At 38.1% G+C, this 25,175-nt stretch overlaps 1 long non-coding RNA gene across 7 annotated transcripts in view; it reads right to left on the reverse strand.

Moving 5' to 3' along the window:
• Positions 1–2,263: 2,263 nt before the first annotated feature.
• LOC109377735 (uncharacterized) overlaps positions 2,264–25,175 on the reverse strand; it is a 48,209-nt gene continuing 25,297 nt past the window's right edge. For 6 of the 7 annotated variants that reach the window (XR_002122922.1, XR_002122925.1, XR_002122924.1 and 3 more), the window contains 2 exons: positions 10,277–10,363; positions 2,264–2,866 (listed from right to left, as the gene is read on the reverse strand). This is a non-coding gene — a long non-coding RNA (uncharacterized LOC109377735). Of the gene's footprint in view, positions 2,867–10,276; positions 10,364–13,880; positions 13,915–25,175 lie in introns of all 7 variants that reach the window. The other variant, XR_002122928.1, reaches the window with a different exon arrangement.

Below are 25,175 nucleotides of genomic sequence, written 5' to 3' on the forward strand. Positions count from 1 at the left end.
AGAGCAGGAAGGAGTAGGAATGAAATTACAAAGGAATCTCCTGAGAAAGGTGAGAAAGTTAGCTGAAGTGTTCAGTGCATCTACACAGAGAGTTCTGTGTGAATCTATCCTTTTTGCTTTTCATATTAAAGGTCAGGGAGGCTCAGATGTATAAATATAGCGTGCACAAACCTTCCAGAATGAATTGAGAATTGGGGAAACACTGAGAAATTCAAGAGAGCTTTCTAGGTATACTCAGCTACAGGAAGGTGAAGAAAAACCAACACGGGTTCTATGGTCAGAAGATCAGACTAAGAACTCTGACTTTGCTCCTCATTAGCTTGTTACCTAGCCAATTTCACCTTCATTTCCTCATCTATGAAATGATCGCCTCATCCTAAAATTTTGGTGAGAATTAAATAAAGTTGGCAAAATATTTAGCACAATGACTGATACATAATCAGTTCTCTTTTGAAAGCATTAGCTGCCATCAATATCATTATCAACAATGTAGACATCATTCCTGTGGCTTATGACATGATAATGAGAGTAGAATTCAATTCTAGTTTCTATCATCTCTGATATTACTTATCACCCACAATTTTGTTTCATCTGCACATCTGCACATTTGATGAGAAAGCATTACTTCTTTCAACATTTAAGACTGATGAACATATCGACGAGGATTGGGCCCAAAATAGAAACTTTAGGTTGATACCAAATCAGTAATCCACAACCTTTAGGTATGATTTAACAAACTGGAAATTAATCTGGCCGCACTCTCATTAAAGTCATAATTTACTATTTTATCCATGTAGATATCAGGAAAGTCAAACAACTATTAAAATTCAAATATTCTATATCAAATATAGAGGTGTTCACCAATTGTTTGGTGACTAAATAAATAAATGGAAAAAAAAAGAACTGGAGGGAATTTAGAAAAAAAGGGGAAAAAAAGAAGTTAGTGTTAGATGGTAATATTTGTTTCTCTTTTATTTTTTTATTGCTGTTATATTATTTCTACAGTACATAAAGAACACTTTTAAATAACTAAGAAATCAAGATATACTTGGTACATAATATTTCCGTGATTTTCCATATGCTAACCCTACAAAAAGGAGAAGCAAATCTAATTTTGCTGCAACTTGTATTTTATGGCTCTGATAGCTACTATGTCCTATTTTAAGTTTTTACAAGTTATCAGTTCAATTATCTGGTGCCAGTGCTGCCCAAATTTGATGTTAATTAGGTTTGTCCTAACTTAAAATACTCACCTTTTTTTTTTATGACTGTTATGGAAATATTTGTCTATAGATTTAAACTATCACACTGAAGGAATGGCATGACTAATAAAGATACACTACAAGGATAAAACATATGGGGTTTGTAATGTATTTTTGTTGCTGCTGTTGTTCTTGTAAAAGATGTCATGCTGATTCTGAATTAGCTGGTGAGTTATTCATGTGGTATCAAGTAGTAATGCCATTCACTTCCTATTGTCAGGTATTAGGTTTAAACTGGAAGTAAAGAATTAAAGCCTATGTTTTTTCATCTCTTATGATATGAGTATATGAGTTTGCTTCCAAGGAGCCCTAAGTCATAGATAAAGCCAAAACATTATGTTATTCGTTCATTCAGTAAATATTTCCTGCATATACTTTATCTACAAAGTACTGTAGGGTGAATTAAAATTAAATAAAATTTATTATTTAATAAATATATGATTTGATAGGGAATAGAGCTATACAAACTCCTTAAAATGCAACATATAGCAACAAGTTTAAGAAAAATATTGGTGTTGGGCCAAGGTTTCATGGAGACCTGTCATTTCATAGATCCTTAAAGAATAATAAAATATGTAGAAGAGGAAACGTGTATGAGGGAAGGGGCGGGGGGGGAGTGAGAGGGGAGGCGTGGTCCAAGCAGACAATGCTTCATGAGCAATGTTAGAGAGGAGTAAAAGTGTCAGTTGTCTATGGGATGTAGACAACATTTCCACTAAAGATGAGTGTTACAAAGGATACAATGGAAAACAAACCTAAATAGTAGGGTTTGTATAATATTATGGGAAGCAGTAAGTTCCAAACTAAAGAATTAGATTTATTTTATAGGAAATGGGGAACTCATTAAGGTGTTTACATGGAGAAGTAACATCATAGCTGCACTTGAGGAAGCTATTTCAGTAGTGATGTTTTCAATACATTTAAGAAAAAGTGTTTGAGACAGGTGATTATTAAGAGTCCAAATGAGTAATAATGAGGGATTGATCCAAGTGGTGGCATAATATACTTTATTTTATTAATCGATGTGTCTACTAATACAAGACTTTATATTATAAACAAATCAAATCAAATATCACTTTTACAGAATCTAATGTGTTACTTAGACAATGTTCCAAATTTCTATTGGCTAACTTTCAGGAAATTTGCTTAAACTATCTGGGGTGTGTTTGCTATTACCCCACATTTCTTTTGTATCATAAGCAGTCATTGTTTGGTTTTGGTTTTTTTCCTACTTAAGTTGGTACATTGGTTGTTACATGGCATTCCAAGCTAATGATAACACCATTAAAGTTACTCATCAAAGATCCTCAGCATGGCTGGAGACAACTTAAGAGACGTCACAAGTAGGAAACACTCTGTTTTTTTTTTCTATTTTGGTTAAAATGGCATCCATGGTTTTTCCCTACTATAAGACCAGCGTTATGAAAACAGAGGAATACAATATTAAAAGTTTCCAAATAAGTTATCCTTTTGCATTCCGGTGAAAACTACCTTTGGAGTCTAGAAGCTAACATCTCATAGGCAGCCCCAGCTTGGCTGTCTCCTAATCGGATCTTAGAGCAGTGCTTCCTCTCAGACACGGAAACAACACACATGCTGATATTCTGTTGGAGAGAAGGAGAGAGAACAAGAGATTTGCAGCATCGCTACCAAATACAAATGCATTGTTAATACTAGCAGATAATCACTTTATTCACCCAACAATAACTAATAAAATGTTTACTCAGTTAATAAGACAACTGTGGTATTTTGTGAGTTCTGGGAGATGTGTGTGTGGTGGAAGGAGAGAAAATAAAAAAGAAGGAATGATAAAGCCTGTGTTTCCCTGGGATTATACATGTGAAAGCAGCATTTTAAAAATGCAAAAGAAAACTAAATAATGTATATTTAATAACTGTCACATATAAACTAAAGTATATTCATAGAAGAACAAAATAAATGATAAAATGTAACCATATTATATGAAGAGAAAAGGAAAAACCTAAGCATATTAGTTTGCAGAAGACAATCTCAAGAGGAATATGTCAGCTATGTCATGTGTTGGAAGGATGGTTATCAGTAGAAAGAATAGATTTCGATGGCTCCTGGTTTCTTGAAGAACCCATACATTTCAGTTTGGCATACCAAATTTTGCACAATTTGATTTCAAACTGCCTTTCCAACCTTATGTCTTTCTATTTGCCACCACACCAGTTCCAGACAATTTCTTTTTCTTCTACATTTTCCACATATAATTTTCCTACCTAGAATGCCTTACTCGTCTTTTCTGCCTCGTGGACATTTACTCATCCTTTAAAGATCATTGTGAATTTCTAGGTAAACATCTAACTTCCTATTCTATAACCATCCTTATTTAAATGACCAAAAGAATACACAAATAGAAAAAACTGTCAGCTTTGCAAAATAAGGATGAATCCTTTATAAATACCAGAAAATCTAGTGTCTGCTATATGAGCATAGGTGGGTCCAGGTACAGAAAAGACTCCAGAAACAACCTGCCAGTCCTCACTGAAAGGTAGCTGATATCTCAGGAAATAGAGAAGGGTCAAGTTGTTCCTTTTGGACACATGAGCAACAGACCTCCAAGTATCTTTTTTGTTATGAGGGCTAAACAATATTAAAAAATATCTGTGATTGGATCTCGCAGTCCTTAAGCTATTACAATTACAAAGACACAAGTGAGCACAAACGTGAGGGATGAAGACAAGACTAAATTGTGTATGGAGGATATATGAAGCAGAAACCTAGATTCAGAAAGCTGTTCCATTTATTTACCTGATGTGAAAATGATAAAGCTATAATAATTAAAACAGCATGTTTCAAAATTGCAATAACAATCAGAAAGCACTATTTCAAAAACAAACTCAAATACATAAGAGTTTTATGAACTTCTCTTAGCCCCAGGTTTCCCAATTGTAAAGAAGAAATGATGATGATGATAATAACAAAGATGATAGGGTTGATGTGATTTTTAGGTAATATAATGCATATTAAATTATTAACATAATAATTTCTAGCTTTAGGATTATTATTGTTGTAATTTTCCATTATCACTTTTATATAACAAACTTGGAATTTTAAATCATTTGGGAAATACTTCTACAACAATATTAAGAATTTGAGAGAAAATTGGGTCTGACCATACATTCTGAATTACTTCCTGTAACTACTGATGGACAGTTACATAATCTTGGAATGGAGAAAGCCTTATTCAGCAAATACTAAAGACACAATACATAAGGAAAATATTACTTGATTTACTATACAGAAATAGGAACAAAAAATTGTAATGAACTAAAAACATTTTAAACATAACTAAATGGCAAGCAACAATGTGGAAAAAACACTCCCAATATAAATTGGGAACCTAAACATATTTAAAATACACAGAACACATACCATTCAATAAGAAAAATGCAGGGCCAGCCAAGTGGCTCAGTTGGTTAGCAAAAAGGGTCGCCAGTTCGAATCCCACATGGGCCAGTGAGCTGCACCCAACCTGAGCTGCCGCTGAGCTGTCAACAGATGGCAGGATGGCTCAGCTGGTGAGGCACGTGCTCCTAACAAGGCTGCCGGTTCGACTCCTCATGGAATGATGGGCTGCACCCGCCACCTCCCCAACTAAGATTGAACACGGCACCTCGAGCTGAGCTGCCCTGAGCTGCCAACGGGCGGCTGGATGGTGACTGGACTTGGAGCTGAGCTATCTGCGCCTCCACAACTAAGATGGAAGGACAACAACTTGGCTGTTCCCCTTCCCCAATTCCCCAATAAAATCTTTTAAAAAAAGAAGAAAAATATAAATACACTGAAAAACAACATGAAAAGAAGAAACTAAGTAATGCCTGAATGTATACAATGAATTTGTACTGAGTAACTATTCTTATGTACATTACTGTAATAGGAACTAGGATATAGTAGTAAAATGAGAAATATGTATTTACTTTCATGGAGCTTATCTTTTGGAAAATTCACTAAAGCAGAAATACAAAATGATCAATAGATATACAAATTTTTTTTTCCTCAGTAGAACCAAAGATGTGAAAATTAAATCGAGATGTAAATTTAAATCGAGATGTAAATTTTCACCAATCAAATGTCCAAATTTTAAAAGAATCACAATGTTGGTGACAAGAAATATGTTCTCTGTTCATGAAAGTGGAAATTAATTTTTTTCTAGAGGGCCATTTGACAATATTTTTCTAAATACTTTAAAATTATTTTATCTAATCATTTAACTCCTAGAAGTTTATCAATAGGAACTAATCAATAGTACATGGAAAATGCGTCTTATGATGATGGGATCATATCATTACTTTAAGAATAAAATTTTTTTAAATATTTACAGTTCTGTAAACATAGTTTAAAAATGTGATCCATTTGCAAAATGAACTATTATATAACTAAAACAACATTTTAGAAGTATACCTTATGAAGCGAAAAAATATGTCTATGGTCCTATTAAATGAAAAAAAAGTTTACAGAAGAACATTATACCAAACTTAGCTGCTTTTGTATGAAAGTTTGTTGGTTTTTTTTAGTTTTTTTTCCATTGGGCAATTGGGGGAGGGGAACAGCGTTGGGGAATCGGGAAAGGGGAACAGACAAGTTGCTGTACTTTTTTTGTTTTCAGTCTAGTTGTGGAGGATGTCGCTTCACTGGCCTATGTTGGTATTGTGATCATTGCGCTCTTCCCGGCTGAGGCAGTCGCTTGCCAGACATTGGACAGCCGCTCACAGCAGCTTATGGCAGCTCTCACCAACTGCCAGCCGCTCACAGTAGCTTACAGCAGCCCACTGCAGCCCCACTCCATTGCCGGCGACTCACAGTAGCCCAGCTCCAGGTCGAGCTGCTGTTCACCATCTTAGCTGTAGAGGGCGCAGAGTCACTGGCCCTAATGTGGGATCCCAGCCGGGGCACTGCTGCTCAGAGCTCGCGCTCCCAAGCCAACTCTTAACCAATGCACCACTCGGCTGGCACTGTATGAAAGTTTTTATGTATGCATAGGGAAAGTATTTGAAAATGTTCACTAAAATAGTAACTATTGTTATCCTTAGGTGAAAGTTTATTATATCATTTTTGTTCATTTTAAGTTCTTCACATTTTCCAATGATCTACACTAAATGTGGATTTGTTTTATGATCAAGCAGAAACTAGAAAAACACCCACTAGAATGTAAGCTCCTTCATGAAGCCTCGCTCCAGCTGCCTGATCAGAGTAGGTTGCTTTTTCCTCTATATTTCTATAGCACTTTTTTTCTTGAACATGTCTTAATTCTTTATGGACTTGTTTTTCCACTAGACCAAGATCCTTCAAAGTGTAGTTATTTCATATTTATGTTCCCCGTTTTAATCTTCAGTTACTAATATAAAACCCTGGAATAGAGTAGATGCTCAGTGTCATGATTTGAATTATGTCCCCCAAAAGATATGCAGAAATCCTAACCCAGGGAACCCACGGTATTTCTGAATGCAGTAATATCTGGAAATGAAATCTTTAAAGAAGTAATGAAGTTAGGATGATATCATTAGGGTGAGCCTAAGCCAGTATGACTGGTGTCCTTATCAGAAGAGAAGTCAGACACAGATACACAGGGAAATACCATGTGGTGACAGGGCAGAGAAGAGATGCATATACAAGCTGAGGGATGCCAGCGTTTGCTGGCAACACTAGGAGCTAAGAGAAGGGCATGGGAGAGATTGTCTCCCAGAGCCATCAGAGACAGGATGGTCCTGCCAACAGCTTGGTTTTGGACTTTGAGCCTCCAGAACTAGAAGAGAATAAACACCTACTGTTATAAGCAATCCAGTCTGTGGTACTTTGCTATGGCAACCCTAGGAGGCTAATATGCTCAGTGAACACTTGTTGAATAAAAAATGGGTTGTTTCTGAATGACCTTAAGGGATAAATTCAGAACCAGTATATAGATTCTAGAAAAAGATTCTTTCTCTATGTTAGAGCTTTCTTAGAGCCAAAGTAGCTCATAGATAGGATGGCTATCTCAGGATGTGCTGAATTCCCTGCTGGAGCAAAGAATATGAACCTCTTAGAACACCTGGCGGGGTTGTACAAAGAAAATTCAAGTCACCGACAGTTATTTAGACACCATTCTAAAATCCATGATTCTCAGATATGATTTTTATTTCAAATTAACAACACAGCTAATAACTATTTGGAAGTCTAGTCTTTGTAATCAAAAGTCCATAGAAATGACTTTTAAGATAAATCAAGCTGTCCTGGTTTTAATGGGATCGGGTTATAGCAGCGCCATCTGCTGGTATATGAAGTGTTACGAATTTGATAATATTTATCAAGTTGCTTGGGACAGCAAATAACAGGTATTCAATAAAAGATAAGATTTTTTCATTTCCCTTTTCCAGAAGGTAAAAAAATAAAAAGTAAAACTGAATGTCTTGAAGTTTCCAAATTTAATTTATTTAAAATAAATCCCTGTATCTGATAAAGGTAATTCATGTAATACATAGAGTTCATTCTAAACACTGCTTTAGACTTAGTGGATCTTATTAGAATAAAAAGGATTGCAATTTGTGTACAACAGTGACAAAATACAAGATTATATTTCAATTAAATAAAGATATTGAGTCCTTAATATGAGTAAAAAATAATGCAATTTATATAACAAACATAAATTGAGTTATTTTTCATAAAACATTGCAATTGTTGGACTAAAAAAGTCTTTCTTATATTGTGCTTTTATAGAAGAAAATATTATACCAAAATATATTTAATTGTAAATGTCTGATGACTATAGGGGTTAAAAAATCCTTCAAATAATTAAGACAGTTACAGCTCATCTTCAGTGCTTTTTGTGGACTATTATTTTCTGAAAATAAACCTAATAAAAATCTCACCAGTTTTATATTTACATGTGAATAAATGTAAATGAGTATACTACATAGTGTGTAAAAGTATGTGTATATATAAAAATGCATATATTTATAAAGGCTCCCAATTTTTGCAGTTTAGGGTATAAAAACCTATCTATGCATGTATTTTTCACCAGTTATGATCCATCTCGGTTAGAATTGATTTTTCATAAAATGTTCCCTATCTACAACTTTACTATTCTCTTCCTGCACTGCCCCTTCCAGGAAATACTTAGAAGCAAACATCATATTACATAATGTTACTATTTCTTAATCTGCATCATATGAAGTAATAGACAATGAAACTGTATCTAATCCCCTACCCCCAAACTGGGCTGGAACCCTGAAATGTTAGTTCTCCTTGAGGAGTGTTTACCCAAATTCATGAATCTTTCAGTGTCTGTATGAAGTTGCTGACTCAAGTAATTTGTTCAAATGGGCTTCTGTGGTATATTTCTGTGTTGCTCCAACAAAAATATTTTCAAAAGGAAGGGCATTTTTTATTGAGAGAACATTTCTACACAGTGAAAAGCTTATTTCAATAATTCTGCCTTTTGGAACTAAATAAGCTGTGAAACTGAAGGAAAATGGATACTTAAACACTTATCTAGTTTTTAGCTACATGTTGTCAATTCCCTTTTTGAAAAGTCCCTTTAGTGGCATCTCCCAACACTCAGTTCTACCCATTAAAAAGCCTGACGACAGCACAGTAATTAAAATATAAGTGAGAGGGCCGGCTGAGTGGCTCAGTCGGTTAAGAGTTGGCTGGGGAGCGCGAGCTCTGAGCAGCAGGCCGCTGGTTTGGTTCCCACATGGGCCAGTGACACTGCACCCTCTACAGCTAAGATGGTGAACAATAGCTCAACCTGGAGCTGGGCTGCCTTGAGTCACTCACTGGCAACAGCGTAGGCTGCAGTGGGGCTGCAGTGGGCTGCCGTAAGCTACCGTGAGAGGCCAGTAGCCAGCGTGAACAGCCAGCAGCCGGCGTGAGCTGCCATGAGCCTCTGTGAGCGGCCGTCCAATGGCCGACAACCAATCTGCCTCAGCCGGGAAGAGTGCAATGATCACAATATCAACATGGGCCAGTGAAGTGGAGTCCTCCACACTAGACTGAAGAACAAAAGGAGAGCAACTTGTCTGTTCCCCTTCCATGACTCCCCAATGCTGTTTCCCACCCCCAACTCCCCAATAAAATCTTTAAAAAAAATAAAATACATAAAATACAAGTGAGAAAAGAAGATGGTTAAACTGACTTGAGATCTCCATTAGAGCTGTGTGAATTCTAGTGTGCACTTATCACATTAAGATGTTGGGGATACAGCACAGGTTTTAGAATCAAACAGGCAGATGCAAACCCTAGCTCTGATACTCACTAGTCATGTGCCCTTGGACAATTCACTTCATTTCCCGTAGTCTTGTGTGCAAATTAGGGTAATACCTACATGCAAGTGTTGTTGCAAAAATTAAACTAGATACCACACATAAAATCTTTGTAACATGAGGACACTGTAACAAATATTGACACTGTCCCCTTCCTTTTTTGATGAATATTTAGGAAACAGGGGATGGGAGGAATCAGAACGTTAGAAATACTTATTATATGATTTTGGCTTTTTCTCTTTCTTAAAAAAAAATCTTTGATCATTTATAGAGATGGTTTCAGAGGAGGCAGGGTGCCATCCATGTCTTTTATGTTTTGAAGAAGTCATGTGACTATCATATAACATTTTCAAAGACAGATATCTGAAATTCAATGAAAAATGTATGAATATGATTACAATGAAATACTTCATATTTCAAAAACTTGAAGAACATATTCATTTACAATCCCACTCACATCATTAGTGTCTGCAGTAACATAGGAGTATTTGAGGTGGAGCCAGGTGTATTGTTGGGTGTGGCATTAGCACACTTGGCAGACACGGCATGAGTAATGTAAGCCTCCATGTTTCCCAGTCATCTGATAGGCCTTGTGATAGAATGCTGTGGGAGGGTGGTGTCAACATCAGAAGACTACTAAGGAAAACAAAGATCAACCTTGGGGTATTGTCATGGTTGGTTCTCACCAGTGCTTGGCAGCCTCCATAAGTCTGATAGTCACTTATTCAACAAATATTGATTACGTACCAACTGGGTGCCAGACACGAATGGTTGCTGGAATCCAACAGCAAACAAAACTGTTCTTGCCACCATGACATATAAAGACCATTCAGCCTAGTGTCAGAAAGAAGATGTACCTATAAGTACTTGTGATGATAATTAGAATATTAATAAAACGTATACACCTCATGAACGCAACAGAAAGATTTAGTAGACATCAGTGGAAGAAATCTAAAATAGCTGATGGCACTGATGCTTTTGCAATAAAAAGGTACATAAACATGTAGCCACAACTGTTACTTAGAGTTAATAGGTAAAAGAAACCAAAAAAGAACTGTTGAAAGCTTTTCTGAATAAAAACATTCTATACAATAAGTCTCTTGTTTGGGTGATTCTTAAAAGCCACATGATCATCAGGTGTTTAGAATTTACCTTTTCTCGAGACCTATTTTCAAGAACCTTTTCGAGAGGACTCTAAGCTTATCTTTTTAGATTGGCCTTTTAAAGATGAAATATCTAACACGGGATGTGGAGTACAGCATAGGGAATAGTCAATAAAATTATAGCAGCTATATTCGATGTCAGAGGGGTAGTAGACTGGGGGTGGGGGGTTCTGTGAGGGGTGTAAATGTCTATTACATTGTTTTGTACACTTGAAACTAATAAAAAAAGAGAAAAATATCTAGATAATTTATCAAGTTATATATCTGATCTCTCTGCTTTCTGGTTTTAGCCTGTTAACTGACTTCAAAACACATGGGCTTGACTCAAAATGATAAAACTGCAGCTTATAAAATGAAGAAAGATGATGGGAAGAATATCAGGTATATTAACAGCCAGTATAGTATCTTTCTAGGTAGACTAGTTTCAATACATATTGATGGAATTTTTCATTGGCTATAATTCACAGTCTCACCCAGCAGCTTTCTGCGAATCATTGAAAGGGTCTTAGTAGGGTTTTCATTTCCATAGGTTTTTTTGGGGGGTTGGGGGGGGGTGAGGGCTCAAACTTCATTTCATTTCTCATTTCTCTCTGCCCTTCTATCCCCAGTCCCTCACACACCCATTTTGGCTCATATAGTTTTGTATATGTAACTTCTGAGAAAAACCATAACTTCTGAGAAAACCATAACTACAGTTTCTATATTCCAAGTCGTTTTCAGACTCAGCATCTAAATCCTCTTATTCTAACCCTTACCTTTACCAAGCTTTCTACATCATGAATATTTTACTTTAAAAGTACAGATCATTGAACCTTAGTACGTTCAACTTCCCTTTTCACTGTTTTAAAGTTCATTTTTTTGTCAACTCAGGGCTCTCTTTTTTAAAAAAACAACTTCTACGAACTTTCTACTTTTGAGATCTATGTAGAAAATGTATCTATTTTTTTTACCTTCTGTCCATCTCATGTTGTATCATTAGGAAAGAACTTTTCAGTAGGAATTTCATGAGATCAGGTAGATGACTAATATTCTGTCACACGGTGGCAGGAGTTTCTCAGCTCCTAGTCTCCTTATTTCTGAAGACATCCCCTACTCTGTGGTCCCTTGCTCTACATCATTTGCTATGCAGAAAAGGTTTAACATGAATACAGAGTTAATTTTTAAAATAGTTACTTCGGGGAGGGGGTATTTCGTGAGGCAGGTAATGTTCTGACTCTTGATCTCAGTGCTCGTTACATAAATATGTTTTGTTCACTTTGTGAAAAATCCATCCAGCTGTATACTTACGATGTGTGCCCTTTCCTTCAACATAAGATTTACTCAAAAAATACTGCTTTAGAAAAATCACTTTTTGGTTAAGTTCAATTATATAGCGGCCCGTATTTCCATTGAGTTATTCATCATTTTGTAATTGATCCATAAGAGCTCTTCCAGTAACTCAGGCCCAAGCCCTCCAACACTCTTGACTCCTCCCTTTCTCATGCCTACACCTGTTCCCAATCTGTAAGGAAACACTGCCAGCTGCTCTCTCAAAATAGATCCAAAGTCCCACCACTTGTCTCCACTCCACTGTTACCACCCTAGTCAAGCCAGTATCGTCTTCTGCATAAATATTGCATTGTAAATGGGCCCCCTGCTTTCATACTGCCCCTCACCCCACATTCAGTATACATATCACACTGTAGATACACAGATTCTATCCAATGTAAGGTAAATTTTGTCTGTCCTCTGCTCCCAACCCTCCAGCAGCTTCACATTTTGTTCCAAGTAAAAGCCAAAATCATTGCTGTGGTTCACAGTGTCCTGTACAATTGTCCCAGGTGACCACTCTGATGTCACCTCTCTGGCTGGCCTCCTTGCTGCTCCTCCAAGCATTAGAAAGCTCCAGCACCAGGTGCTTCACCGTCACAGTTCCTTCCACCTGGAAAGCCCTTCCTCATGACACCTATCCACAAGTTTTGTTCTCCAAACCTTCAATCTTAACACAAATGTTACATCATGAAAGTCTGGAAAGATTATACCATTGAAGGTTACACCATTGCTATACTGAGCCCAAAACAATGAATTCCTGCTGGAGAACATTGTGTCTAGGTGTTGTGCATGCCTTCCCAGGATGCCAATCCTGGAAATCTTGAAAGAGATTGTGGATATGGCAGGAAAAAAAAAAAGTGGGGATGAAGGGTCTCGAGACATGGATCTTGGAGAAATTCAAGAGCTAATAGTCACCACGCCAGAGGAATTAACAGAAGGTGGCTTGATGGGCATGAGTGCTTCCAAGCCCGTGCCCGACAATGAGGAAGATGTAGTGCCAGAAAACAAATTGATGTTAGACCATCGGCCAAAAGGATTCTGATTATTCAGGACCACTTCTGACATCTTTGACTGCATGGACCCTTCTATGATATGGGCATTGAAACCAATCAAATGGTGGAAGAAAGGTTTGTACCATACAGAAACATTTTTAGAGAAATGAAATAGCAAAAAAAGTCAGACATAAATTATGATGCAGTTCCAACAGATTACACCAGTGTGTCTGCCTCCCCTGTCTCCCTTCCACCTTCTCCACCTCTGACACTGCCCAAACAGCAAGACCAACCCTCCTCCTCGTCAATGTGTGGAAAACAAGGCTGGGAACCTTTACGATGACCCACTTCCACTTCATGAATAGGAAATAATCGTCATGCCCTACACTTCAGAAACTCATCCTCTGTGTATGTGTGCGTGCCTTTGTGGGAAAATCGAATGACTGAACGGCAAGAACTGTATGAGATGTTTTTGTGTCATCATCACCATCATCATCATCGCCTAGGTTTTCATCATGTAGAACACTGCAGCAAGACTTGTTCCAAAGTGGAAAGCCTCTCCTTACATAGGCACAAGGAGAGTGATATTTAATATGAAATCAATAATGTGTTTGTTTTCTTACTGTTTTATAACTTTGCTTTCAAAGAATTACATTACCATGCAGTATGCCTCTCTCTCATCATTTGAGAAACTAGGTACCAGCCTATCATCACAGGTAAGTTTCTGAAAAAATATATAACATTTTCAATACCATATTATGAATAAAACTGTAATACTGCATGCCATAAAAATTGTATAATGATTCACTCACAAGTGTATAGGCGAGGCTATTGTGAATTCAGCAATTGTTTCAATTACGCTAGGCTAGCACAAAGAAATCATACCTCTGCTTCTTCATCAGTGCATGAATAATTATACCTGTAAATAAATATGAAATATTTTCATATTATCTTTTAATTTTCAATGTCTAGTGTTAGTAATACATGCAACATCTACAGTGTTTTGTATCATATAAGACAATATGATGTAGGTACTGACAGATGATTCATCTTATAAACAGACATGTGAACTTACAGTATTGATAAGTACAGTACAGTACTGTAAACATCCTTTCTCTTATGATTTTAATATATTCTTTTCTAGCTTACATTATTGTAAGAATACAGTATAAGAGGTCTGACAATTAAGTTCATAAACTTGTTGCAATGATATTGCTAACCTTTTTTTGATATCAGAGGGATTATTCATTATGAATTTGTACCAACTGGACAGTTAACCAAGTTTACTATTTCAAAAGGCTGAAAAGGCTGCTTGAAAAAGTTAGACAACCTGAACTTGTCGCCAACAATTCATGGTTCTTGCATCACGACAATGCACCAGCTCACATGGCACTGTCTGTGAGGGAGTTTTTAGTCAGCAAATAACTGTATTGGAACACCCTCCCTACTCACCTGATCTGGCCCCAATGACTTCTTTCGTTACAAAAAGATAAAGGAAATACTGAAAGACATTTTGAGGACATTCAGGACATCAAGGGTAATGCAATGACAGCTCTGATGGCCATTCCAGAAAAAGGTTTCCAAAATTGCTTTCAAGGGTGGACTAGAAGCTGGCATCAGTGCATAGCTTCCCAAGGGGAGTACTTCGAAGGTGACCATAGTAATATTCAACAATGAGGTATGTAGCACTTTTTCTAGGATGAGTTCACGAACTTAATTGTCCGACCTTTTATATACATATAAGATACAAAATATGTGTTAACTGACTGTGTATGTTATTGGTAAGGGTTACAGTCATCAGTAAGCTGTTAGTAGTTCAATTTGGGGGGAGTCAAAAGTTAAATGTGGGGTTTTGATTGTGCAGGGGATTGGTGCCCCTTGTTCAAGTGTCAGCTGTAAGGTATTGGGTGAATTGAAATGCCAGAGTCATTCATAGGCCTTGGCTGTGAAATATAAGGGCCAGTCACAGCTCTAACCCCCTTTGTGTAGACAGAGCACAAAGCAGCTGCTAGAATCTGCTGAGGCATTAGCAGTGAGAGAAGCTGGACTCAGCCACTGTACTACAAGACAGGAGGTGGCGGATAGAAAGGCAGCATTCTGTCCCTCTGGGGACCATGGCAGGTAGTAGTGACTTGAATGATGAAATGTGCCCAGAAAGTAAATGCTGCTCAGAACCAGATGGGCTCCTGGCACAGGCAGGACTGTGGGTATGGGGTGTGGATGGTCTTCACTCACTGCTGGTTGCTGGGACGCCAAGATGAGGTGGTCACACATTAGTGGGGCAAGTGGGCATCCTGGGTGAGGCCTTGATTCCTTACACCTTGGTCAGCCCTTAGTCATTTGGTTATTGTTTAGCTTTGGTTTTAGTTTTCACATTTTCTGGCACATGGCTAGTACCATCAATTCATTTGGGAATGCTAGTCTCTAAGGAAGGCCTGTGTACCCTTTGCTCTACAGAACAGGGTAGGGCATGCCACACCCATGGGCCAAATTCTGCCCACAGCCTATGCTGTAGGACCTGCAAACTAAGCATGGTTTTTTATATTTTGAAATAGTTGAAAAAAATTTGGAACGAGAACACTATTGTGTGACATATGAGAATTAAGTGACATTCAAATTTCAGTGTCTGTAAATCAACTTTGACTGGAACACAGACATGCTCTTTCTTTTACTTTTATCTGTGGCTGCTTTTGGCTACCAGGGCAGAGTTGAGCAGATGCAACAGAGGTCAATATTGAGGTAAAGTCTACAATATTTACTATTGGGCCCTTTATCAAAGCTTGCCGAACCCTGCTCTAGAAAAGTCATATATTTTTAACACTATATGCGTTGAGTTATACTGTAAAAGCAGTTCAACTTTTAGTGAATTTTGCCACTTGAAATAAACCTCCTTTGCATAAAGGTAAACTGTTTCTATTACTGTCAGTCATCTTCATTATAAACAGAAAGACACCAAATCTGCAATTTTTACTTTACTGGGAAGGGGAATCCAACTGCTGCCTTTTTCATCTAAAAAATAATCACAAATCAGTGTAACTGAAATATAGCACCCATCCCAATTACTATGAACTACAAAAACTGCCAGATATTTCCCATGCTTTGAAATGGGGCATTTTAAATGATAAAATTATTAACTTTGAACTTTGGTTTGGAGGCAGGCCCTTTGACTACGGTAGTGTTTGCCAGTTAATTTTTCATGAAAAAAATTTAAATAATAATTTATTGATACAACACTATCTGGAAGTTTATACTTGGAGTAAAGCAGACTATACAGAGAGGTCACATTGATGAAGTAATGAATACTGAATTCATATAATTTTATAAAAACTTTATAACACTAAAAGTGACCATTTATTAGAATTACATCATTTTTCTTTTATGAAATGCAAAAGGAATCAAGCATCTTCATGCAACTGCCAGGTATTCTTGCATCTGGTATACTATTTCTTTCTTAAAATAAATTTATTATTGCATAGTAACAAAGCACAGATAATATTTGCTATTCATATGTATTTATGAATGAAATTTTAGTTCAAAATTATCAATAGTGTATATAGCCTACAACACACTTTGGAAAATGCTGGTTTATAAGGCAATATAATGTTATTTTCAGTTGTTTTGGATTACTTAAAATTAAATTAGAAAGACATTAGGAGCCCAATATACTGATCAAAATAGAGATCTTTTTGACTAGTATCTTTTAAAATCGCTACTCATTGAGGATAATGTCGAGGGAGATCCAAGATGGTGGAGTAGGTAAATGCTGTGCTTGCTTTATCCCCTGAACATGTCAAATTACAATTAGAATACACAACAATCAACCTGGAGAAGCATCTGAAGTCTAACTGAGCAGAAGTTACAACTAAGGATATAAAAAAGAAGCCACGTTGAGACTGGTAGAAGGGTCGGTGACACGGAACATGCTGGCACCAAACTTCTGTGTGGCAGATGAAAATTGTAAGGGGTATCTCAGCCACAGAGGTTCCCCACGGAGGAGCAAGGGACCCCAACCCCATACCAGGCTCCCCAGCTTGGAGTACCGGTGCCGGAAAGAGGAGCCCCCACAACGTCTGGCTGTGAAAAACTGTCTGGGTGGGGCAGAAAGCTGCAGGAAACCCAGATGTCTTCTTAAAGGGCCCATACAGACTTGCCCACAGGCACTCACCCTGGGTTCCTGTGGAGGGAAAATGACTCCTGTGGAGGGGGCATAGGAGACATATGCAGGACAGACCTCGGATCTGTGGCTTTGCAGTGAGCCTGGAAGACAGTTGCCATTTTCCCTGTGTGGGGTCCTTCTCCCATGAAGCTGAAAGGGGGGTGCCATCTTTCCAGTGTTGAGCCCCCCCACCCCACCACATGCCTGAGGCCACATCTGACTCTGAATTGTTCTAGTGAGCTCTGCTAGCTCCACCCTGCTGACTCACTGAGACTGCCACACCCAACTCTACTAATGGCTGAACTTTACAGGAGCTGGCAACCAGGCATCAGTGTGTCCTGGAGTTTTGTAGAGCTGCCCCATACCCAGTACTGGTGGGTTCACAACATGGCCTCTCCCATGAGTGTCCAGGTCCAGCACAGGCAGTGACCAACTATGGATCGCTTTGTAGCTCCTATCAGGTAGTCCCTGGCAGGTCACAGTTATCATGTGACATAGTGACAGGACAGCTACACTAACATAATACTATCAATGCTAACTATGCTAACAAACAGTGCTAAGTATGTTAGCTAGTATTAATAACGCTAAATATGCTTACAAACGATGCTAACAAACGATACTAACTATACTATGCTGATACCAATACTGACAATGCTATCTGTGATTACTAACAATGCTAATAAGTAATAGTAAACAATGCTAACTGTACTAAATGTACTAACAATACTAACTATACTAACTGAAAAACTTTTAAAGAAAAAATGAGAAAAAGAGCAAGGAAGAAAAAATACAGAAAAATGAGAAAAGAACAAAGAAAAAAATTGAGAAAAGGAAAAAGTACTGGGAAAAAGAGGGTAAATAAGAAAATGGAAAGTTATAAAGGAGGAGGAAAATGAGACAAAGTGTAAGGACTAAAGAAAAAATTAACTAAACAGGGAAAAAAGAAAAAGAAAACAAGCTCACTGGTCCACGTCCAAGAGGTCACCACAAATTAACTTCTTGGGCTATTAATGGAAAAAATCCTCAGCCCAGCCAGGACCCTATATGGGATGTTTTATAATTCCATCACAGTGGTGCTTTATGAGGTCGGAGCAAGGTAACGAAAAGTCACAGCTGGGCATAAGCCACAGTGGTTTTCTCACTTATTGGTGTCAAGACACCTTTACTCTGAAAAAAAAAAAGGAGCCCAAAGAACCTTATGCTTATGTGGAATATTAAAAACTGATATTTACTTTATTAGAAATTAAAATTTGTAGGATGCTTTAGTGAACTTTTCATTTATAACTTGAAAATCTGTCATAATTTTTGTCTTTTGAAGATCTTATAGTGCCTACACTTAAAATATTCAATTCTTTTTTCTGAAACTCTGGTCTCAGAATGATGCTACAACTTAACTGATATCATATTATAGGAAAATGTTGTGTTACATAGGACCACATAGGGTACATTATTAACATCTATAAAGCCGAGAGGAGGTATCTTTCATCCTATTTTTGCCAATAAGTTCAAGAGCGGATTCCTCATCAGAAACTATGGAGGCCAGAGGGCAGTGGATTGATGTGTTCAAAGCTTTGAAGGAAAAGAGCTGTCAACTCTTTTCCTATATCTGGCAAAACTATCCTTTCAAAATGAGGGAGACACTTGGATATTTCCAGATAAACCACAGCTGAGAGAGTTCTCTACCATTAGACCTGCCCTGCATAAAGGGCGTTCCTCAGGTTGGAGCTCAGCAGGAAGACCGTGCTTAAATGCCATGAAACCGGATCCCTAAAATGGTTATAATGGCCAATTGTATATTCTGTGTGTTCTCCATATTAAAGTAAAAACATAAAAATATATCTAGATCTACCTATGTATTCTCTATCTACCTAGTTTATACATATATATATATATATATATATATATGAAGAATTATGAACCAAAACAAAGGAATCACATGCAGATACATGGATGAGCCTTAAAAACATGAATCCAGACATAAAAGCTACATATTGTACAACTGCATTTCCATGAAATATTCAGAATAGGCAAATCCACAGACAAATAAAGCACATTGGTGGTTGCCAGGGGCTGGGATGAGGGTCAGACAGAAGTGACTGTTTAAAGGGATTAATGTTTCTTTTCGAGACTGTAATGTTATTGAATTAGATAGTGGTGATGGTTGCACAAATTGTGAACAGACTCTAAGTCACTAACCTGGACCCTTTTAATAAGGTAATTTTGTGGCATGTGAATTACATCACATTTAAACAACTGTGATGAATGAATAAATATTAATACATATATACATGAATACATTTGTGAAAAGAATGAATGCAGCAATGGCTATTATTCAGGGTGTTTTCTTTGCTTCCTACACTACTGACCGCTGTGGAGACGGAGGATCTCCTAAGGGAAGACAGCACATGGAGAGCTTGCCCTGTAAAGCATGGGAGTCTGCATCACCACTTGCGTTTGGCAGACTCCAAGGCAGGGGAAGGAGGGAGAAAGCTCCCTGGTGGGAAAAAAGGCACACTGTGATTAGGGGTCCCTGGCGTGGCTAAGCTGGAGGTGGACTGTCCAGAAGATGGGCAGCCTACCTGAGTGCTTCGGGGAACATACTTGGCTTTTGTCTATTTGCTTCTAGGCTGAAAGCAGGATTGAAAACGAGGAAGCTGTCAGTCACTGGCCAAGGCCTGAGCATTGGGTTGATTGTTGTGGAGACGGTGGTCTGAACTCCTGGGCTGATTGCTGCATGCAGGCTGTGGTTCAGGTGCTCAACTGCTGGAAAGAGTGGTTCCCCAGCTCTCAGCCAGATTTAGAACATTCCATGGACTGAAACCCTTCCTTTGTCACCTTTAATAGCTCAGATACTTTTTGGTGAATAAACTTTATTCAGTTAGTGAGTATAAACAATTAACTGCAAACAATGGTAATAATTCCAATAGTGTGTAACAATGGTAATTTTTATCATTACTATACGCTCCAGAGTTTTTTTATTCTCACTAATTTTCATACTGCAATGAATGAATCATAAAACTCTCAACTCATTCATTTCATTCTTTTATTACACCCACCGACGTCTGGCCATCTCATTATCTTCCTGGATTGACCTTAAAGCCACCAGCCCAGCTGAGACCCGACAACTGCTGAGAAGGTCAAGAAGGATGGGATGGGCAGGCAAAGGCACACAGCTCCCGCCGGCTGGACGGCCCTGACCAGTCCACCGCTGGTCATGTTTCTCTGCCTCAGGTGTCGTCCCAAGGCCACTTGCACATGCAGAAACTGATCCCTGTCTCCTGACTGAAAGACAACTCAAACTTTTCTGGAGGAGCCTCCGGCCACCAGACCCCACACAGGGCCATGGCCAGGTTCAGGGTCTTCTCAGCATCCCTCACAGGCTGACCCATGCTGGCCCTTTTTCCTGAAAAGTTTCCATGAGCGCCTACAACGACTGGCCCCACAAAACCACGGCCAGGCCCTTTGCTCCCTACTCACTTGCCCGCGATAGTGAGGGTCTGTCTGCCTTGGTGAAGGACACCGTTGCATGTTTGTTAACCCACAAATGCCAAGCCCAGGAGGGGACCAGAAGATCCCCAGTTTGGCTGAGAGTCCTCTCCACAGGGAGTCCATCCATGCCCTTAAACAGCACTCACTCATTGTCTCATGATTGCTGTGCGCCAAGATTCAGTTCAGCTGCATTTTCTCCAAGCTCCCTTTGTCCTTCTCTGCAGATGTTGAAGGATGGGCTGAACTGACATGAAACTTTAATCCATGCAGATCATCTCTGTTTGTGGTGAATCAATTGCTCAGAGTTATTGCCACAACTAACCCAGTTTTACGTTCTCCAGTGCCAATAATCAGGTCTTCTCAATTTCATATTTTTCATAGTCTAATATGATTTTCTGGAAGAGGAATGAAATGACTGAGATCCATGTGACTGAAAACCAGGACAGAGAAGTCTCTCCAGCTTACGAGGATGCTGTACGGTCAGGAATCTTTAGCCAGGAATCTCTCTGCTGGTCTCTCCTATTCACTTCCTTGCCTGTCCAGGTACAACACACAGAGTCAGAAGACAGCTGGGTAGGGAGGGGTGAGACAAAATTTCCACCCCCGTTTTTCTTACACATGACAAAATTTACCACCTTAACCATTTTTAAGTGTACACTGCAGTGGTATTAAATACATTCATTGTGTCGTGCAACCGTCACCACCACCATCTCCAGAACTCTTTCCATCTTGTAAAACTAAATCACTATGTCCACGATACTAGAACTAACCATTCTTCCCAGTCCCCAGCCCTGGGAACCACAATTCTATTTTCTGTCTATCATCTTGGCTATTCTAAGTGTTCTCCTCATAGAAGTGGAATCACACAACATTTGTTCCTTTGTGACTGGCTTATTTCACTTACCATAGAGCCCTCAAGTGTCATGCATATTGTAGTGGAATGTCCTCCTTTCTCAAATTTCAAAAATACTCCATCATATGTACAGACCACATGTTGCTTATCCATTCATCCATTGATGGCCACTTAGGTTGCTTCCACAGTTTAGCTACTGTGAATAATGTGGCCATGAACATGGGTATATTTGATTGAAAGCCGATTTTGTCTGATGTTAGTATAGCCGCCCCTACCCTCTTTTGGGTGCTATTTGTACAGAATATCTTTCCCATACTTTAACTTTCTATCTAATTATGTCTTCTCTAAAGTGAGTCTCTTGTAGACAGCAAATACTTACATTATGTTTTTAAATCCATTCCACATAGATGTCTCTTAATCCACAGTTATTTTTTCCTTTGAATGGGCCCTGCTCTTTTCTGGTTAATATATGCATAGACTACCTTTTTCCGTCCTTTCAGATTCAACCTTTCTGTGTCTTTGAATCTGAAGTGAGTCCCTAATATATAGTATATAGTTAGTTCATGTGTTTTATCCACTCTGCCAATCTCTGCCTATTTAATCCACTTACATTGAAAGTGATTACTGATAAGGAGAGACTTATCAGTTCTCTGTCACTCTGTGGTTTGCTTTCTATATGCCTATACCTTTTTTGTTGCTCATTTCATGCATGACAGTCGTGTGTTTAGTTGACTTTTCTGTAGGGAATTGTTTAAATTCCTTTCCCATTTCCTTTTGTGTATATTCTATAGCTGTCGTCTTTGTGGTTAGCATGGAGAGGACATTTCACACTTATAAGTTCATACCAGCTTAGCTTCAATTTCATATTTTCCATAATAACTGCTTCTTTGCAGCTCTGACCTCATGCCTTTTCAGTTATTGGTGTCACAAAATTACATCTTTACACATTGCAAGTCCAAAAACATACTTTTTTTAAACAAGTACATTCATCTCTTAATGTAGAAAGCAACTATGTGGAGCTACAAACCAAAATTACAATAGTGCTGGTTTGTATAATAACTCACATATTGACTTAGAGCAGAGATCTTCATTTCTTCATAAGCCTTGGGGTGACTGACCAGTGTCTTCTCATTCCAACCTGAGGAACGCCCTTCATGCAGGGCAGGCTAGGGGTAAAGAACTCTCTCAGCTGGTTTATCTGGAAATGTCCAAGTGTCTCCCTCATTTTGAAAGGATAGTTTTACCAAATATAGGATTGTTAGTTATCAGCTCTTTTCCTTCAATGCTTTGAACACATCAACCCACTGCCCTCTGGTCTCCATGGTTTCTGATGAGGGATCTACTCATGAACTTATTGGCAAAAATAGGATGAAAGATACCTCCTCTCGGCTTTATAGATGTTAATAATGTATCCTATGTGGTCCTATGTTACACAACATTTTCCTATAATATCATGATATCAGTTAAGTTGCAGCATTATTTTGAGATCATAGTTTCAGAAAAAAGAATTGAATATTTTAAGTGTAAGCACTATAAGATCTTTAAAAGACAAAAATTATGACAGATTTTCAAATTATACATGAAAAGTTCACTAAAGCATCCTACAAATTTTAATTTCTAATAAAGTAAATATCAGCTTTTAATATTCCACATAAACAAAAAGCTCCATGGGCTTTTTTTTTTCCTTTCTTTTCAAAGTAAAGGGGTCTTGGCACCAATAAGTGAGAAAACCACTGTGGCTTATGCCCAGCTGTGATTTTTCATATCTTGCTCTGACCTCATAAGGCACCATTGTGATGGAATTACAAAAAAGTCCTATATAAGGTCCTGGCTGGGCTCAGGATTTTTTCTGTTAATAGCCCAGGAAGCTGATTTGTGGTGACCTGTTGGACTTGGACCAGAAAACTTGTTTTCTCCTTTTTATTTTCTCCTGTTTAATTTTTACTTTTGTCTTTACACAGTTTCTCATTTTTTTTCTTTATAAGTTTCCATTTTCTTAGTTTTCTTTGTTCTCATTTCTCAGTTTTTTCCTTTCCTTTTTCTCAAATTTTTTTGTTCCTTTCTCATTTTTCTCTATATTTTATTTTCCTTGTTCTTTTCCTCATTTTTTTCCTTTAAAGTTTTTTAGTTAGTATACTTAGCATTATTAGTACATTCAGTACAGTTAGTATTGTGTACTATTACTTATTAGCATCATTAGATAGCATTGTTAGTATTGGTATCAGCATAGTATAGTTAGTATCTATTGTTAGCATCATCAGTGTGCACAGTTAGCATTGTTAGTACTAGTTAACACAGGATAGTTAGTACTGGTTGTTAGCATAGTTAGCATTGATAGTATTATCTGTTAGTGCTGCTAGGGGGTCACCATATCGCATGAAACTTCCAACCATCTCTAAAAAAATTTATTATTGCATAACAACGCATAGATAATACATTCTGCTTTCCTTATGTATTTATAAATAACATTTTAGTTCCAAAGTATCAATACTATATGAGATAGGTCAAGATTTAAGAGGACCAATTTTGTAAGCTAAGAGTCATGAGCTTAAAAATTAACCACTTGGCTCTGAATTCCCCGGCTAGCTGTAGGAACAGACGGGTTCCTGGAAGAAGCTGACTGTAGCAACCTCTCTTGCAAGCTAACAAGCACCTTACATCCATCATAGATGGGAACAGAATGATTCCCAGAAGAAGCCAATTGTAACAGCAAACCCCCTGGAAGCTGATAAGTACCCTGTATCTTGCATAGAAAAATATAAAACCCCAACACACCTTCTCATCAGGGCAGCTGTCTACTCTAGATTCTGACCCCGGCAACTCTTCTGCTGGTGCTTCTCTCCTTAAATAAATTTTCTAATTTCTGCACCTTTGTGCCTTGTGAAGACTTTCACAACCTGCAAGCTAGTGACCACAACAATTTCCAAGTTTGGGTTATAAAAATTATAAATCCTGTGTTGAGCACCCCCTTCTTATTCTCTTGCTTGCTCTGAAGGAAGCCAGCTGCCACGTGAGCTGCCCTATGGAGAGCCTCATGTGGCTAACAACTGATGTCTCCAGCCACACACAAGAGATTGGATGTAGATCTCCCCTCTGGCAAGTCTTGAAATGACTGCAGCCTCAGCCAACCCCTTAACCACAAGCTTATAAGAACCAGAGAGGCAACTAGACTCCTTATGCACCATAACTGTAAGATAATGAATGTGGTTGTTTTAAGCCATTGCTCTCTGGATAAGTAGTTGTGGGACAATAGCTAACTACTATAGCCTTTTTTTTCCCTTGGGAAACCATTAAAATAGTCTATCATAGGTACCCTATAAGTAACCACAAGCTTAAGGTCAGTGGGGTATCTTGCATCTAATATTGTTACTTTTCTGCCTAATTGTCCAGTATCCGGTTCTAGGTGGGCTACATTGAAAACTGCAGACACAACAATGGAAACATCAGAAAGAAAGAAAAACCATCCTTCTCTCAGAGCGGATTTCCTGTGACACAAAGTTCTTACCAATACTACAGCAAATGACACTAGCAAAAGGGAAATATCAGTTTTTGATGCTATGTAAATCATGGACTAGCTCTTTTTAACAAAGCCAAAGGCGTTTGGAATGACCCAACCTCTGTTTGAACTCCATGGTTTCTTCTCACATGCTTTTCTACTTGGTCCTTTTTTGTTTTTCTTTTG

Source organism: Hipposideros armiger, unplaced genomic scaffold (genome assembly GCF_001890085.2).
Source record: "Hipposideros armiger isolate ML-2016 unplaced genomic scaffold, ASM189008v1 scaffold_1530, whole genome shotgun sequence".
NCBI lineage: Eukaryota > Metazoa > Chordata > Mammalia > Chiroptera > Hipposideridae > Hipposideros > Hipposideros armiger.